The 15,478-nt window shown below is 41.6% G+C and overlaps 1 pseudogene; it reads right to left on the bottom strand.

Moving 5' to 3' along the window:
• Positions 1 to 288: 288 nt before the first annotated feature.
• The window catches only part of LOC111092874, a 58,823-nt pseudogene continuing 43,633 nt past the window's right edge, over positions 289 to 15,478 (bottom strand).

The raw sequence follows: 15,478 nt of genomic DNA, 5'->3' as shown, positions 1-15,478 counted from the left end.
GGGTCTTATGTGGTGGAGGACATCTTTTGAGCCCCCACTGAACATGGAGGAGGTCCTCTTTAATATATAATATATATATATATATATTATATAATAAATGGCATGATCTTTTTTTATTGGAGAGATCTGCCAAACAGATGAAGGCAGCCCAGTGGTCATCTTACACTTCCTACTTTGGCTAAGAAAGATCAACTGGAACCCAGGTTCCTCCGGGCAACTTTATATTCTCATCCCTCAAAAGGGTGGGGGGGAAACTTCCAACCATTTCCTTCAGGCACTTCTAGTCTGTTAGAGATCAAGCCCCTCAGGTGTAACTTTTTGTTTTCCATAAAGAAAATTTCTTTACATTTTTTGAGGTCTTCATTTGTTACTTGCATTCTAAGTTCTTTCAAGGCCATCAGACCAGCTTCTGTATGGATTGCCTGATGTCAGCCCCACAGAGGTCATCTTTAGCCATGATCAAGTCATCCAGGGTTACATCGTCAGCCAACATCACCCTGCTTGTGGAATCTGACAGATGTACTTCTAGTCCTTTTTGGGGCAAGGGTAGTTCAATTATCCTGTCCATGAAACCTGGTCTGACAAGCACTGGATCCAAAGTTTTTGTTTAGTTTGTGACAGAGACATTTTCTTCTTTTTTTTTTTTTTTGTAAAATAAATTTATTTTTTATTGGTGTTCAATTTGCCAACATACAGAATAACACCCAGTGCTCATCCCATCAAGTGCTCCCCTCAGTGCCCATCACCCAGTCACTCCCACATCCTGCCCACCTCTCCTTCCACCACGCCTAGTTCGTTTTCCAGAGTTAGGAGTCTCTCATGTTCTGTCTCCCTTTCTGATATTTCCCACTCATTTTTTCTTCTTTCCCCTTCATTCCCATTCACTATTTTTTATATTCCCCGAATGAATGAGACCATATAATGTTTGTCCTTCTCCGATTGACTTATTTCACTCAGCATAATCCCTCCAGTTTCATCCCCGTCGAAGCAAATGGTGGTATTTGTCGTTTCTAATGGCTGAGGAATATTCCATTGTATACACAGACCACATCTTCTTTTTTTTTTTTTAATTTATTTTTTATTGGTGTTCAATTTACTAACATACAGAATAACACCCAGTGCCCGTCACCCATTCACTCCCACCCCCCGCCCTCCTCCCCTTCTACCACCCCTAGTTCGTTTCCCAGAGTTAGCAGTCTTTACGTTCTGTCTCCCTTTCTGATATTTCCCACACATTTCTTCTCCCTTCCCTTATATTCCCTTTCACTATTATTTATATTCCCCAAATGAATGGGAACATATAATGTTTGTCCTTCTCCGACTGACTTACTTCACTCAGCATAATACCCTCCAGTTCCATCCACGTTGAAGCAAATGGTGGGTATTTGTCATTTCTAATAGCTGAGTAATATTCCATTGTATACATAAACCACATCTTCTTTATCCATTCATCTTTCGTTGGACACCGAGGCTCCTTCCACAGTTTGGCTATCGTGGCCATTGCTGCTATAAACATCGGGGTGCAGGTGTCCCGGCGTTTCATTGCATTTGTATCTTTGGGGTAAATCCCCAACAGTGCAATTGCTGGGTCGTAGGGCAGGTATATTTTTAACTGTTTGAGGAACCTCCACACAGTTTTCCAGAGTGGCTGCACCAGTTCACATTCCCACCAACAGTGCAGGACGGTTCCCCTTTCTAGTGAAGAGATTATTTCAGAGCATGTGAAACCAGTCATTGGGTGTAGGATGCCCAGGTTTAAATTGGTCCAAACCAGTTCTGGACCCTAATCACAGAAAAGCCCGAATATATAAATGTGCACTGGCCTGAAATCTCTACTAACATTTTTCCCTTTTAGCATTTTCAGGGTTTAAGACCCAACACAGCTTTATGTGTTGGATCAGCAAACACTGTAGATTCTTAAAAGCAGCAAGATCAGGGAAATTGACAATTGTCATGCAAAGAGACTCCTTAAGGACATGCAAATAGACAATTGTAAGTAGTAAAGCTGAAGGTGAATTCATCTAGAGAACATTGCCTTGTAAGGTGAGAGACAAAAATGACATGTCATTTGCAAATATCTTCTCCCATTCTGTAGGTTGTCTTTTAGTTTTGTTTACTGTTTTTTGTTTGTTTGTTTGTTTTGCTGTGCAGAAGCTTCTTATCTGATGAAGTCACAAGAATTCATTTTTGCTTTTGTTTCTCTTGCCTTCATGGATGTATCTTGCAAGAAGTTGCTGTGGCTGAGTTCAAAAAGGGTATTGCCTGTGTTCTCCTCTAGGATTTTGATGGAATCTTGTCTCACATTTTGTTCTTTCATCCACTTTGAGTTTATCTTTGTGTATGGTGAAAGAGAGTGGTCTAGTTTCATTCTTCTGCATGTGGATGTCCAATTTTCCCAGCACTCATTACTTGTTCTTTTGCCTGAGATGATGAGTGTAAAAAGCAAACACAAGGTAAAGGAGATTGAAGGTTACCATCTCCTCATCAAGACTTGGGAGACTGAGTTTTCAGAGTTTTAGTATTTTCGAATGGTTTCATTTATGTAAAGCTCAAGAACAGGCTAAAGTACCGGTATTTCTTCTATTAGCTTTGGTTTGTGTTTTATAAGACTATGATCCCTAGGAGGAAGCCACCTAGAGAAGAGTTTTGTGCCAGTGTTAGCCTATGGATAGTTCAGCTGTGGGTTGGACATACCTTGGCCCCATAAACTACCCAGGTTCGCTTTCCAAACCAATTTTTCTCCTGGTTTTACGCTTATGGTTTCTTTTATAGATGCCGTTAATGACAGTCATCAGGAACTGAAAAAAATAAAAATATTTTAAAAAAGTTTTTAAAATTTATTCATGATAGACAGGAAGAGAGACAAAGAGAGAGAGAGAGAGAGAGAAAGGGAGAGAGAGAGGCAAAGATATAGGCAGAGGGAGGAGTTGGCTCCCCACAAAGAGCCCTATGTGGGACTTGATCCTGGACCCTGGGACAACACCCTGAGCTGAAGGCAGACGTTCAACCACTGATACACCCAGTCATCCCTGAAGAAACAAAGATTTATTACTTACAAGACCTGGAAATTTCATAGATCACTAGGCCCACCTGGTGAAGTCTTTGGGGGAAGGGAGGGAAGGAAAGAATGCCTCGTTTTCCTTTTACTTGGGTCAAGGTTGGGGACCTGGGGTTTCCTGGGCTCCCTTTCTGTTGGTGAATTTTAACACAAGAGTGGGAATTTAAAGTTCGGGGAGAGAAAAAAACAAAAACAAAAACAAAACAATATGTAGTTGAAATAGTCAGCTGTGGAAAAGAACCAGTATCTCTGTATCTGTTGGATTCCACTCCTGGCAGTGGGTTTATTCAAGATGCCTAAGCAACCAAAGCGTAAGTCAGGCCCTTGCATTACAAGAGAGAATACAGCTCTCAAGGCTTACCCTACAGCAAGGAGGAGGATGAAATCTCATGCATGAAGATGGCACAGCAGATGGATGGGAAGAAGCCACTTCATTGATGATTTGATTGAGTTACTCAACTAACTGGAGCTATGTATCTCCAGACCTATTGCTAGTTCAATGATAAATCTTAAGTTTCTGTTATTGTTAATCACATTTTGGTCACTTGAAGATGCCTAATGAATACATACTCTGCTGAGTCAAGCACATCTTGTGTCATTTTTGTTCAGTTTTGTTGCTTTGGTCTGCTCGTTTGAGCTCTGTGTGCTTATGAAGTTTAATCCTGATGTTTATATATTGATCTTGCTGTAGCAAATGGCTTTTTGTATGATATATCTTTTTGGTTCACAATTGCTATCGACTAATAGAAAAACTACTGATTGCAAGAATATTCAACAATTGTTTTCCCTTTCTGAATTCTCCTGGAATGCTAATAAATTCTCATTTCTGATCGAGATTTCTTAGATTTCTGGGTAGATAATTATGATGAACTCTGATATTTGTAGATCCCACTCTTGCAATTGTAAATGTCATCTTCTCATCTTGTCTCACTGCTTTGGAGGGAAATTGCATCATCTTCTCAAGTAATATGAGTAGCAGTGTTGTTTTATTACACTGTAATTACTTCAGTCTGGTATTATCTGTTATCATGAAGCATGTGGTTGAATATTATTTAATGTTACATATTTTGTATTTGTATTTTGATTCTGTACTCTAAACAATACATATAACATTGAAGTTGGGAAGCCTGGGTGGCTCAGCGGCTTGATGCTACCTTCATTCAGCCCGGGGTGTGATCCTGGAGTTCCAGGATGGAGTCTCACTTTGGGCTCCCTGCATGGAGGCTGCTTCTCCCTCTGTCTGTGTCTCTGCCTCTCTCTCTCTGTGTCTCTCATGAATAGATAAAATCTTTAACACTGAAGTTTGAACTCATCTGAAAAACTGTCTGTGCTTGTTGCCCTTTTGAGCTACTTAGAAAAATTAATTGAGGGGCACCTGGGTGGCTCAGCCATTGAGTGTCTGCCTTCTGCTCAGGGTGTGATCTTGGTCAAGGTTTCTTGCCTGGAGCCTGTTTCTCCCTCTGTCTGTGTCTCTGCCTCTCTCTGTGTCTCTCATGAATAAATAGATAAAAATATTAAAAAAAGAAAAATTAATTTAATTTAAATTCACTTAATTAACACAGTGTATTATTAGCTTCAGAGGTAGATTTCACTGATTCATCATTTGTATGTAACACCCAGTGCTCATTACATATCATGCCCTCCTTAATGTCTATCATCCAGTTACCCCATCCCGTTACTTACCTACCCTTAGCAACCCTCAGTTGGTTTCCTATAGTTAAGAGTCATTTATGGTTTGTCTCCCTTTATGATTTTGTCTTCTTTATTTTTCCCTCCCCTCTCTTATGATCCTCTGTCTCAAATTCCACATATGAGTGAAATCATACGATAATTGTCTTCCTCTGATTGACTTATTTTGCTCAGCATAGTACCCTCCAGTTCCATCCACCTTGTTGCCAATGGTAAAATTTCATTTTTTTTTTAATGGCTGAGTAATAGTCCTTTGTATATATGTAGCACATCTTCTTTATCCATTCATTTGCCAATGGACATCTGGGCTCTTTCCATAGTTTGACCATGTGGACATTGGTTCTTTAATCATTGAGGTGCAAGTGCCCCCTTGGATCATTACATTTGTATCTTTTGGGTAAATGCCTCGTAGTGTAATTTCTGGGTTGTGGGTAGCTCTATTTTTAACTTTTTGAGGAACTTCTGGTGCAAGAGAGCTTGGTTCTTGTCTCAGGGAGTGGAAGAATGAATCTCGTGGACAAAGGAGAGTGAGTAAAGATGATAGATGTTTATTATGCAAGGATACAGAAAATGCTATCAGGAGTGAGGGGGTTCCCGACAGAGTTGCCATTGAGGGCTTTATTGGCTGGCCTTTTATTGAGAGCCTAACCAGGGAGTTTATGGCCTTGAGATTTCTTGTGCTGTCTTGAGTGAATGACATAAGGCTGTCTTTTAGTCTGGTGAGTCTTTGTGATTACTTTGTAGCTGTCATAGGAAGATAACATTTTGGAGCCAGGGGGCCAGATTTACTTCCTTTTCTCTGTTTTTGTTGCCTTATCTCTAGTATCCTTGGGATTTATGGGAGCCTGACTCTGGGCCTTTCCCTTATTTTTCCCTGCCTAGCTCCATCTGTCCCTAACTCAACTCCATACTGTTTTCCAGACTGGTTATACCAGCTTGCATTCCTCCCAGCAGTGTAAGAGTACCAGCAGTGTACCAGAAGTGTACCTTTTCCTGCAACTTGAGGTAATTCTTTGTTTGTTTTTCATCTATATTTGCTGTTACTTCCTGTTCTGTGGACCATTTATTCATGTTCTTTGCCATTTTTCTTCTGCAGTGTTTTTGTTGCTGCTCTTTTTTTTTTGTATATGTTTTTATTGGAGTTCGATTTGCCAACATATAGCAAAACACCCAGTGCTCGTCCTGTCAAGTGCCCCCTCAGTGCCCGTCACCCAGTCACCCCCTCCCCACCTTCCCTTCCACTACCCCTTGTTCGTCTCCCAGAGTTAGGAGTCTCTCATGTTCTGTCGCTTTCTCTGATTTTTCCCACTCATTTCCTCTCCTTTCCCCTATAATCCCTTTCACTATTTTGTATATTCCCCATATGAGTCAAACTATATGATGATTGTCCTTCCGATTGATTTACTTCACTCAGCATAATACCCTCCAGTTCCATCCACGTCAAAGCAAATGGTGGGTATTTGTCATTTCTAATGGCTGAGTAATGGTTCAATTTTCTTTTTCTTGAGTTACATATTCCTCTAAATTAAACAAAAGCCTGCTTTTCAAATGTATTGAGATGAATCTTAGTATTTCCTAAAATTTTTATTCCTTCTTTTTTTTTTTAAAGATTTTATTTATTCATTCATGAGAGACACACATAGAGAGAGGCAAAGACACAGGCAGAGGGAAAAACAGGCTCCCTGCAGGGAGGCTGACTTGGGACTGGATCCCGGGTCTCTAGGATCATGCCCTGGGTTGAAGGTGGCGTTAAACTGCTGAGCCACCTGGGCTGCCCAATTTTTATTCTTTTATAAGAGTTGTATTATTGATTTCTTTTTCTTTTTTTCTTGGATGTATTTATGGAGTAATGCCCAATTTATAGATCTTTTTGAATGTCTGAACTTACTTCTTAATTATATTTTTCTGTGTCTGACTTGTTAATTTGTGCTTTTAAACTTCCTTATCCTCCTTTTCTTATGTTTGGTTAAGTTATCTCGGTAATAATTGGATTTGAGTTTTCAGAAGCATAAATTATTCTTGATTATTAGTGAATGCATATGAGATAGATGAAGATAATGGTTGCCTTCGTACTGATTTATAACTGTAGTATATAATATTCTTTGGTTCATTAAATTTTTACTACGGTTTTTTTAGTTTCGACATTACTTACTACATTTGCATATCAGATTGTCATTTGTCAATTGGAGCCATATACAATTTTATATAAAATATTATTATATTAAATATCAAGTAATAAATGAATAAAGAGAGGCCTATGATAGTCATTGCTTATAGGTGGCCTTTCTTTTAAAAAAAAATTTTTTTTTATTGGAGTTCAATTTGCCCTCATATAGCATAACAGCCAGTGCTCATCCTGTCAAGTGCCCCCCTCAGTGCCTGTCACCCAGTCACCCCAACCCCCTGCCCACCACCCCTTCCACTACCCCTAGTTCGTTTCCCAGGGTTAGGAGTCTCTCATGTTTTGTCACCCTCACTGATATTTTTACTCATTTTCTCTCCTTTTCCCTTTTTTCCCTTTCACTATTTTTTATATTCCCCAAATGAATGAGACCATATAATGTTTGTCCTTCTCCGATAGACTTATTTCACTCAGCATAATACCCTCCAGTTCCATCCACGTTGAAGCAGATGGTGGGTATTCCTCGTTTCTAATGGCTGAGTAATATTCCACTGTATATTTAGACCACATCTTTTTTTTTAAATAAATTAATTTTTTATTGGTGTTCAATTTACCAACATACAGAATAACACCCAGTGCTCATCCCATCAAGTGCCCCCCCTCAGTGCCCGTCACCCATTAATCCCCATCCCCTGCCCTCCTCCCCTTCCACCACCCCTTGTTCATTTCCCAGAGTTAGGAGTCTTTATGTTCTGTCTCCCTTTCTGATATTTCCCACACATTTCTTCTCCCTTCCTTTATATTCCCTTTCACTATTATTTATATTCCCCAAATGAATGAGAACATACACTGTTTGTCCTTCTCCGATTGACTTACTTCACTCAGCATAATACCCTCCAGTTCCATCCACGTTGAAGCAAATGGTGGGTATTTGTCGTTTCTAATGGCTGAGTAATATTCCATTGTATACACAAACCACATCTTCTTTATCCATTCATCTTTCGATGGACACCAAGGCTCCTTCCACAGTTTGGCTATTGTGGACATTGCTGCTAGAAACATCGGGGTGCAGGTGTCCCGGCGTTTCATTGCATCTTTATCTTTGGGGTAAATCCCCAACAGTGTAATTGCTGGGTCGTAGGGCAGGTCTATTTTTAAATCTTTGAGGAACCTCTACACAGTTTTCCAGAGTGGCTGCACCAGTTCACATTCCCACCAACAGTGTCAGAGGGTTCCCTTTTCTCCGCATCCTCTCCAACATTTGTGGTTTCCTGCCTTGTTAATTTTCCCCATTCTCACTGGTGTGAGGTGGTATCTCATTGTGGTTTTGATTTGTATTTCCCTGATGGCAAGTGATGCAGAGCATTTTCTCATGTGCATGTTGGCCATGTCTATGTCTTCCTCTGTGAGATTTCTCTTCATGTCTTTTGCCCATTTCATGATTGGATTGTTTGTTTCTTTGGTGTTGAGTTTAAGAAGTTCTTTATAGATCTTGGAAACTAGCCCTTTATCTGATACGTCATTTGCAAATCTCTTCTCCCATTTTGTAGGCTTTCAGTTTAGTTTTGTTGACTGTATCCTTTGCTGTGCAAAAGCTTCTTATCTTGATGAAGTCCCAATAGTTCATTTTTGCTTTTGTTTCTTTTGCCTTCGTGGATGTATCTTGCAAGAAGTTACTGTGGCTGAGTTCTAAAAGGGTGTTGCCTGTGTTCTCCTCTAGGATTTTGATGGAATCTTGTCTCACATTTAGATCTTTCATCCATTTTGAGTTTATCTTTGTGTATGGTGCAAGAGAGTGGTCTAGTTTCATTCTTCTGCATGTGGATGTCCAATGTTCCCAGCACCATTTATTGAAGAGACTGTCTTTCTTCCAGTGGATCGTCTTTCCTGCTTTGTCGAATATTAGTTGACCATAAATTTGAGGGTCCACTTCTGGGTTCTCTATTCTGTTCCATTGATCTATGTGTCTGTTTTTGTGCCAGTACCACACTGTCTTGATGACCACAGCTTTGTAGTACAACCTGAAATCTGGCATTGTGATGCCCCCAGATATGGTTTTCTTTTTTAAAATTCCCCTGGCTGGGATCCCTGGGTGGCGCAGCGGTTTGGCGCCTGCCTTTGGCCCAGGGCGCGATCCTGGAGACCCGGGATCAAATCCCACATCGGGCTCCCGGTGCATGGAGCCTGCTTCTCCCTCTGCCTGTGTCTCTGCCTCTCTCTCTTTCTCTCTGTGGCTATCATAAAAAAAAAAAATTCCCCTGGCTATTCGGGGTCTTTTCTGATTCCACACAAATCTTAAAATAATTTGTTCTAACTCTCTGAAGAGATTCCATGGTATTTTGATAGGGATTGCATTAAACGTGTATATTGCCCTGGGTAGCATTGACATTTTCACAATATTAATTCTTCCAATCCATGAGCATGGAATATTTTTCCATCTCTTTGTGTCTTCCTCAATTTCTTTCAGAAGTGTTCTATAGTTTTGAGGGTATAGATCCTTTACATCTTTGGTGAGGTTTATTCCTAGGTATCTTATGCTTTTGGGTGCAATTGTAAATGGGATTGACTCCTTAATTTCTCTTTCTTCAGTCTCAGTGTATAGAAATGCCACTGGTTTCTGGGCATTGATTTTGTATCCTGCCACGCTACCAAATTGCTGTATGAGTTCTAACAATCTTGGGGTTGAGTCTTTTGGGTTTTCTATGTAGAGTATCATGTCATCGGCGAAGAGGGAGAGTTTGACTTCTTTGCCAATTTGAATGCCTTTAATGTCTTTTTGTTGTCTGATTGCTGAAGCTAGGACTTCCAGTAGTATGTTGAATAGCAGTGGTGAGAGTGGACATCCCTGTCTTGTTCCTGATCTTAGGGGAAAGACTCCCCGTGCTTCCCCATTGAGAATGATATTTGCTGTGGGCTTTTCATAGATGGCTTTTAAGATGTCAAGGAATGTTCCCTCTATCCCTACACTCTGAAGAGTTTTGATCAGGAATGGATGTTGTATTTTGTCAAATGCTTTCTCGGCATCTAATGAGAGGATCATATGGTTCTTGGTTTTTCTCTTGCTGATATGATGGATCACATTGATTGTTTTAAGAGTGTTGAACCAGCCTTGTGTCCCGGGGATAAATCCTACTTGGTCATAGTGAATAATTTTCTTAATGTATTGTTGTATCCTATTGGCTAGTATCTTGTTGAGAATTTTTGCATCCATGTTCATCAGGGATATTGGTCTGTAATTCTCCTTTTTTGGTTGGGTCTTTGTCTGGTTTTGGAATTAAGGTGATGCTGGCCTCATAGAACAAATTTTTTTTTAAAGATTTTTATTTATTTATGATAGACACACACACACACACACACACACACACACACACACACACACAGGCAGAGACACAGGCAGAGAGAGAAGCAGGCTCCATGCCGGGAGCCCGATGTAGGACTTGATTCCGGGACTCCAGTATCGTGCCCTGGGCCAAAGGCAGGCGTCAAACCACTGAGCCACCCAGGGATCCCTTATAGAATGAATTTGGAAGTACTCCATCTCTTTCTATCTTTCCAAACAGCTTTGCTAGAATCGGTATGGTTTCTTTTTTAAACGTTTGATAGAATTCCCCAGGGAAGCCATCTGGCCCTGGACTCTTGTGTCTTGGGAGGTTTTTGATGACTGCTTCAATTTCCTCCCTGGTTATTGGCCTGTTAAGGTTTTCTATTTCTTCCTGCTCCGGTTTTGGTAGTTTGTGGTTTTCCAGAATTGTGTCAATTTCTTCTAGATTGCCTAATTTATTGGCGTATAGCTGTTCATAATATGTTTTTAAAATCGTTTGTATTTCCTTGGTGTTGGTAGTGATCTCTCCTTTCTCATTCATGATTTTATTAATTTGAGTCTTCTCTCTCTTCTTTTTAATAAGGCTGGCTAATGGTTTATCTATCTTATAATTCTTTCAAAGAACCAACTCCTGGTTTTGTTGATCTGTTCCTCAGTTCTTCTGGTCTCGATTTCATTGAGTTCTGCTCGAATCTTAATGAACTCTCTTCTTCTGCTGGGTGTAGGGTCCATCTCTGTTTTTTCTCTAGCTCCTTTATGTGTAAGGTTAGCTTTTGTATTTGAGTTCTTCCCAGTTTTTGAATGGATGCTTGTATTGCGATGTATTTCCCCCTCAGGACTGCTTTGCTGCATCCCAAAGATTTTGAACGGTTGTATCCTCATTCTCATTAGTTTCCATGAATCTTTTTAATTCTTCCTTAATTTCCTGGTTGACCCTTTCATCTTTTAGCAGGATGGTCCTTAACCTCCACGTGTTTGAGGTCCTTCCAAACTTCTTGTTGTGATTTAGTTCTAATTTCAAGGCATTATGGTCTGAGAATATGCAGGGGACGATCCCAATCTTTTGGTATCGGTTCAGACCCGATTTGTGATCCACTATGTGGTCTATTCTGGAGAAAGTTCCATGTGCACTTGAGAAGAAAGTGTATTCAGTTGAGTTTGGATGTAAAGTTCTGTAGATATCTGTGAAATCCATCTGGTCCAGTGTATCATTTAAAGCTCTTGTTTCTTTGGAGTTGTTGTGCTTAGAAGACCTATTGAGGGTAGAAAGAGCTAGATTGAAGTCACCAAGTATAAGTGTATTATTATCTAAGTATTTCTTCACTTTGGTTATTAATTGATTTGAATATTTGGGAGCTCCCACATTCGGGGCATATATATTGAGGATTAAGTCCTCTTGTTGGATAGATCCTTTAAGTATGATATAGTGTCCCTCTTCATCTCTCACTACAGTTATCGAGGTAAATTTTAGTTTATCTGATATAAGGATGGCTACCCCTGCTTTCTTTTGAGGACCATTTGAATGGTAAATGGTTCTCCAACCTTTTACTTTCAGGCTGTAGGTGTCCTTCTGTCTAAAATGAGTCTCTTGTAGACAGCAAATAGATGGGTCCTGTTTTTTTATCCAGTCTGAAACTCTGCGCCTTTTGATGGGGTCATTAAGCCCGTTCACATTCAGAGTTACTATTGACAGATATGAGTTTAGTGTCATCGTGATATCTATTCAGTCCTTGTTTTTGTGCATTGTTCCACTGAACTTCTTCTTAAAGGGGAATTTTAAGAGTCCCCCTTAAAATTTCTTGTAGAGCTGGTTTGGAGATCACATATTCTTTCAGTTCCTGCCTGTCTTGGAAGCTCTTTATCTCTCCTTCCATTTTGAATGAGAGCCTTGCTGGATAAAGTATTCTTGGTTGCATGTTCTTCTCATTTAGGACCCTGAATATATCCTGCCAGCCCTTTCTCTTTCTGGCCTGCCAGGTCTCTGTGGAGAGGTCTGCTGTTACCCTAATACTCCTCCCCATAAAAGTCAGGGATTTCTTGTCTCTTGCTGCTTTAAGGATCTTCTCTTTATCTTTGGAATTTGCAAGCTTCACTATTAAATGTCGAGGTGTTGAACGGTTTTTATTGATTATAGGGGGGGATCTCTCTATTTCCTGGATCTGAATGCCTGTTTCCCTTCCCAGATTAGGAAAGTTTTCGGCTAGGATTTGTTCAAATACATATTCTGGCCCTCTGTCCCTTTTGGCGCCCTCGGGAACCCCAATTAAACGTAGGTTTTTCTTCCTCAGGCTGTCGTTTATTTCCCTTAATCTATCTTCACGGTCTTTTAATTGTTTGTCTCTTTTTTCCTCAGTTTCCCTCTTTGCCATCAACTTGTCTTCTATGTCACTCACTCGTTCTTCCACCTCGTTAACCCTCGTCGTTAGGACTTCTAGTTTGGATTGCATCTCATTCAATTGATTTTTAATTTCTGCCTGATTGGATCTAAATTCTGCAGTCATGAAGTCTCTTGAGTCCTTTATGCTTTTTTCCAGAGCCACCAGTAGCTGTATAATAGTGCTTCTGAATTGGCTTTCTGACATTGAATTGTAATTCAAATTTTGTAACTCTGTGGGAGAGGGGACTGTTTCTGATTCTTTCTTTTGAGGTGAGGTTTTCCTTCTAGTCATTTTGCTCAGTGTAGAGAGGCCAAAAAAAAGTTGTATTGGGAAAAGGAGCAAAAGAGAGGAGAGAAAGAAGGAAAGAAAAGAGAAAAAGAAAAAAGGAAGAAAAAAGGAAAAAGGAGAAGAAAAAGAGAAAGAAAAAGAAATAAAGGGGAAGAAAAAGGGTAGGGGAATCAATCAGAAATAAAAAAAGAAAAAACACGGGGGAGTATCTTCTGATTCTGTGTACTTTAAGTCCCTTGACTTCCCCTGGAACTTGTCTGTCTAGCTGGTCTTCTGGGGGAGGGGCCTGTTGTGCTGATTTTCAGGTGTTAGCAGTTGGGGGAGCTGCTGTGCCCCTGCCTGGTGCAGGGCTCAGTGGGGGCTGTTTACCCCGTGAAGCCCCAGGCAGAACAACCCCAGTGCCGGGGCCAGCTCTGGAGCCCTGGAGTCAGCCCCCACAGTAACTCCGGAGCTCTCTGTCTGCAGGGCCTGGAGGCTCCGGGTGGGGCCGCTGATCTGCTCAGCTGGGGCAGGAGCGTCCTCGCTGTCCTGGGCCCTCCCGGCCTCTGCCTGTCCCGGGGGAGGCCGGATCCTGGGCTGTGTCCCGGCGCCCTGTGCTCCGGGGCCTACGCTGGTGGATTCGCGCTCCCGCCCCGCAGCCCCCTCCGTGGAGCCGCCCCCGAGGCCCCCGAGCTGCTCCCGCCCCGCAGCCCCCTCCGCGGAGCCGCCGCCCGAGCCCCTCCGAGCTGCTCCGGGTCCCGCCGTGCGCGCTGCAGCCCTTAGGGAGCTCGGCGCACTCTCCCGGGGCGCAGGTGCCGGTTAGTGTCCCCGGGAGCCCGAGGGCATCCCCGCCCTCCTGGGTCCTGCTCCACCTCCCTGCGAGCCCCTTTCCGCCCGGGAAGGTCGGTGCAGCTCCTGCTTCTCCGGGACGGGGCTCTCCTGTCCTGGGGACACTCGCCCCGGCCTCAGCCCGGCTCCTCGCGGGGCCCCTCCCCCTTGGAGGCCTTTTGTTTCTTTATTTCTTTTTCACCGTCTTCCTACCTTGATAGAAGCGCGAACTCTTCTCACTGTAGCATTCCAGCTGGTCTCTCTTTAAATCCCAGGCTGAATTCGTAGATTTTCAGGATGATTTGAAGGTTATCTAGGTAATTTGGTGGGGACAGGTGATTTGGGGACCCTACTCTTCTGCCATCTTGCCCCTCCTCCCACTTAGGCCACATCTTCTTTATTCATTCAGCTTTTGATGGACACTGAGGCTCCTTCCAGAGTTTGGCTATTATGGACACTGCTGCGGTGAACATTGGGATGCAGGTGTCCTGCTGTTTCACTGCATCAGTATCTTTGGGGTAAATCCCCAGCACTGCAATTGCTGGGTCATAGGGCATGTTGAATAGCAGTGGTGAGTGGTAGTGGTCATCCCTGTTGTGTTCCTGATCTTACGGGAAAGGCTCCCAGTGTTTCCACATTGAGAATGATATTTGCTGTGGGCTTTTCATAGATGGATTTTAAGATGCTGAGGAATCTCTATCCCTCCACTCTGAAGAGTTTTGATCAGGAATGAATGGATGGATTTGTCAAATGCTTTCTCTGCCTCTATTGAGAGGATCATATGGTTCTTGTTTTTTCTCTTGCTTGTATGATCTATCACATCGATTGCTTTATGAGTGTTGAACCAAACTTGCATTCCGGGGATAAATCCCACTTGATCATGGTGAATAATCCTAATGTACTGTTGTATCCTATTGGCTAGTATCTTGTTGAGAATTTTTGCATCCATGTTCATCAGGGATATTGGTCTGTAATTCTCCTTTTTGGTGGGGTCTTTGTCTGGTTTTGGAATTAAGGTGATGCTGGCCTCATAGAACGAATTTGGAAGTACTCCATCTCTTTCTATCTTTCCAAACAGCTTTAGTAGAATCGGTATGGTTTCTTTTTTAAACGTTTGATAGAATTCCCCAGGGAAGCCATCTGGCCCTGGACTCTGGTGTCTTGGGAGATTTTTGATGACTGCTTCAATTTCCTCCCTGGTTTTATTGGCCTGTTCAGGTTTTCTGTTTCTTCCTGTTCCAGTTTTGGTAGTTTGTGGTTTTCCAGAAATGCATCCATTTCTTCTAGATTGCCTAATTTATTGGCGTATAGTTGTTCATAATATGTTTTTAAAATCGTTTGTATTTCCTTGGTATTGGTGGTGATCTTTTTTATTTCATTCATGATTTTATTAATTTGAGTCTTTTTTTTCATAAGGCTGGCTAATGATTTATCTATCTATTAATTCTTTCAAAGAACCAACTCCTGGTTTTGTTGATCTGTTCCACAGTTCTTCTGGTCTCTATTTCACAGAGTTCTGTTCGAATCTTTATTAACTCTCTTCTTCTGCTGGGTGTAGGTTTTATTTGCTGTTCTTTCTCCAGTTCCTTTAGGTGTAAGGTTAGTATGTGTATTTGAGTTCTTTCCAGTTTTTTAGGGGTGCTTGTATTGCGATGTATTTCCCGTTCAGGACTGCTTTTGCTGTATCCAAAGATTTTGACCAGTTGTATCTTCATTTTCATTAGTTTCCATGAATCTTTTTAATTTTTCTCTAATTTCCTGGTTGACCACTTCATCTTTTAGCAGGGTGGTCTTTAACCTCCAATCCAAATTTG

This window comes from Canis lupus, chromosome 27, assembly GCF_011100685.1.
Source record: "Canis lupus familiaris isolate Mischka breed German Shepherd chromosome 27, alternate assembly UU_Cfam_GSD_1.0, whole genome shotgun sequence".
Taxonomy (NCBI): Eukaryota; Metazoa; Chordata; class Mammalia; order Carnivora; family Canidae; genus Canis; species Canis lupus.
The sequence above is the reverse complement of the archived record's forward strand: the minus strand, read 5'-3'. Positions and strand labels throughout refer to the sequence as shown.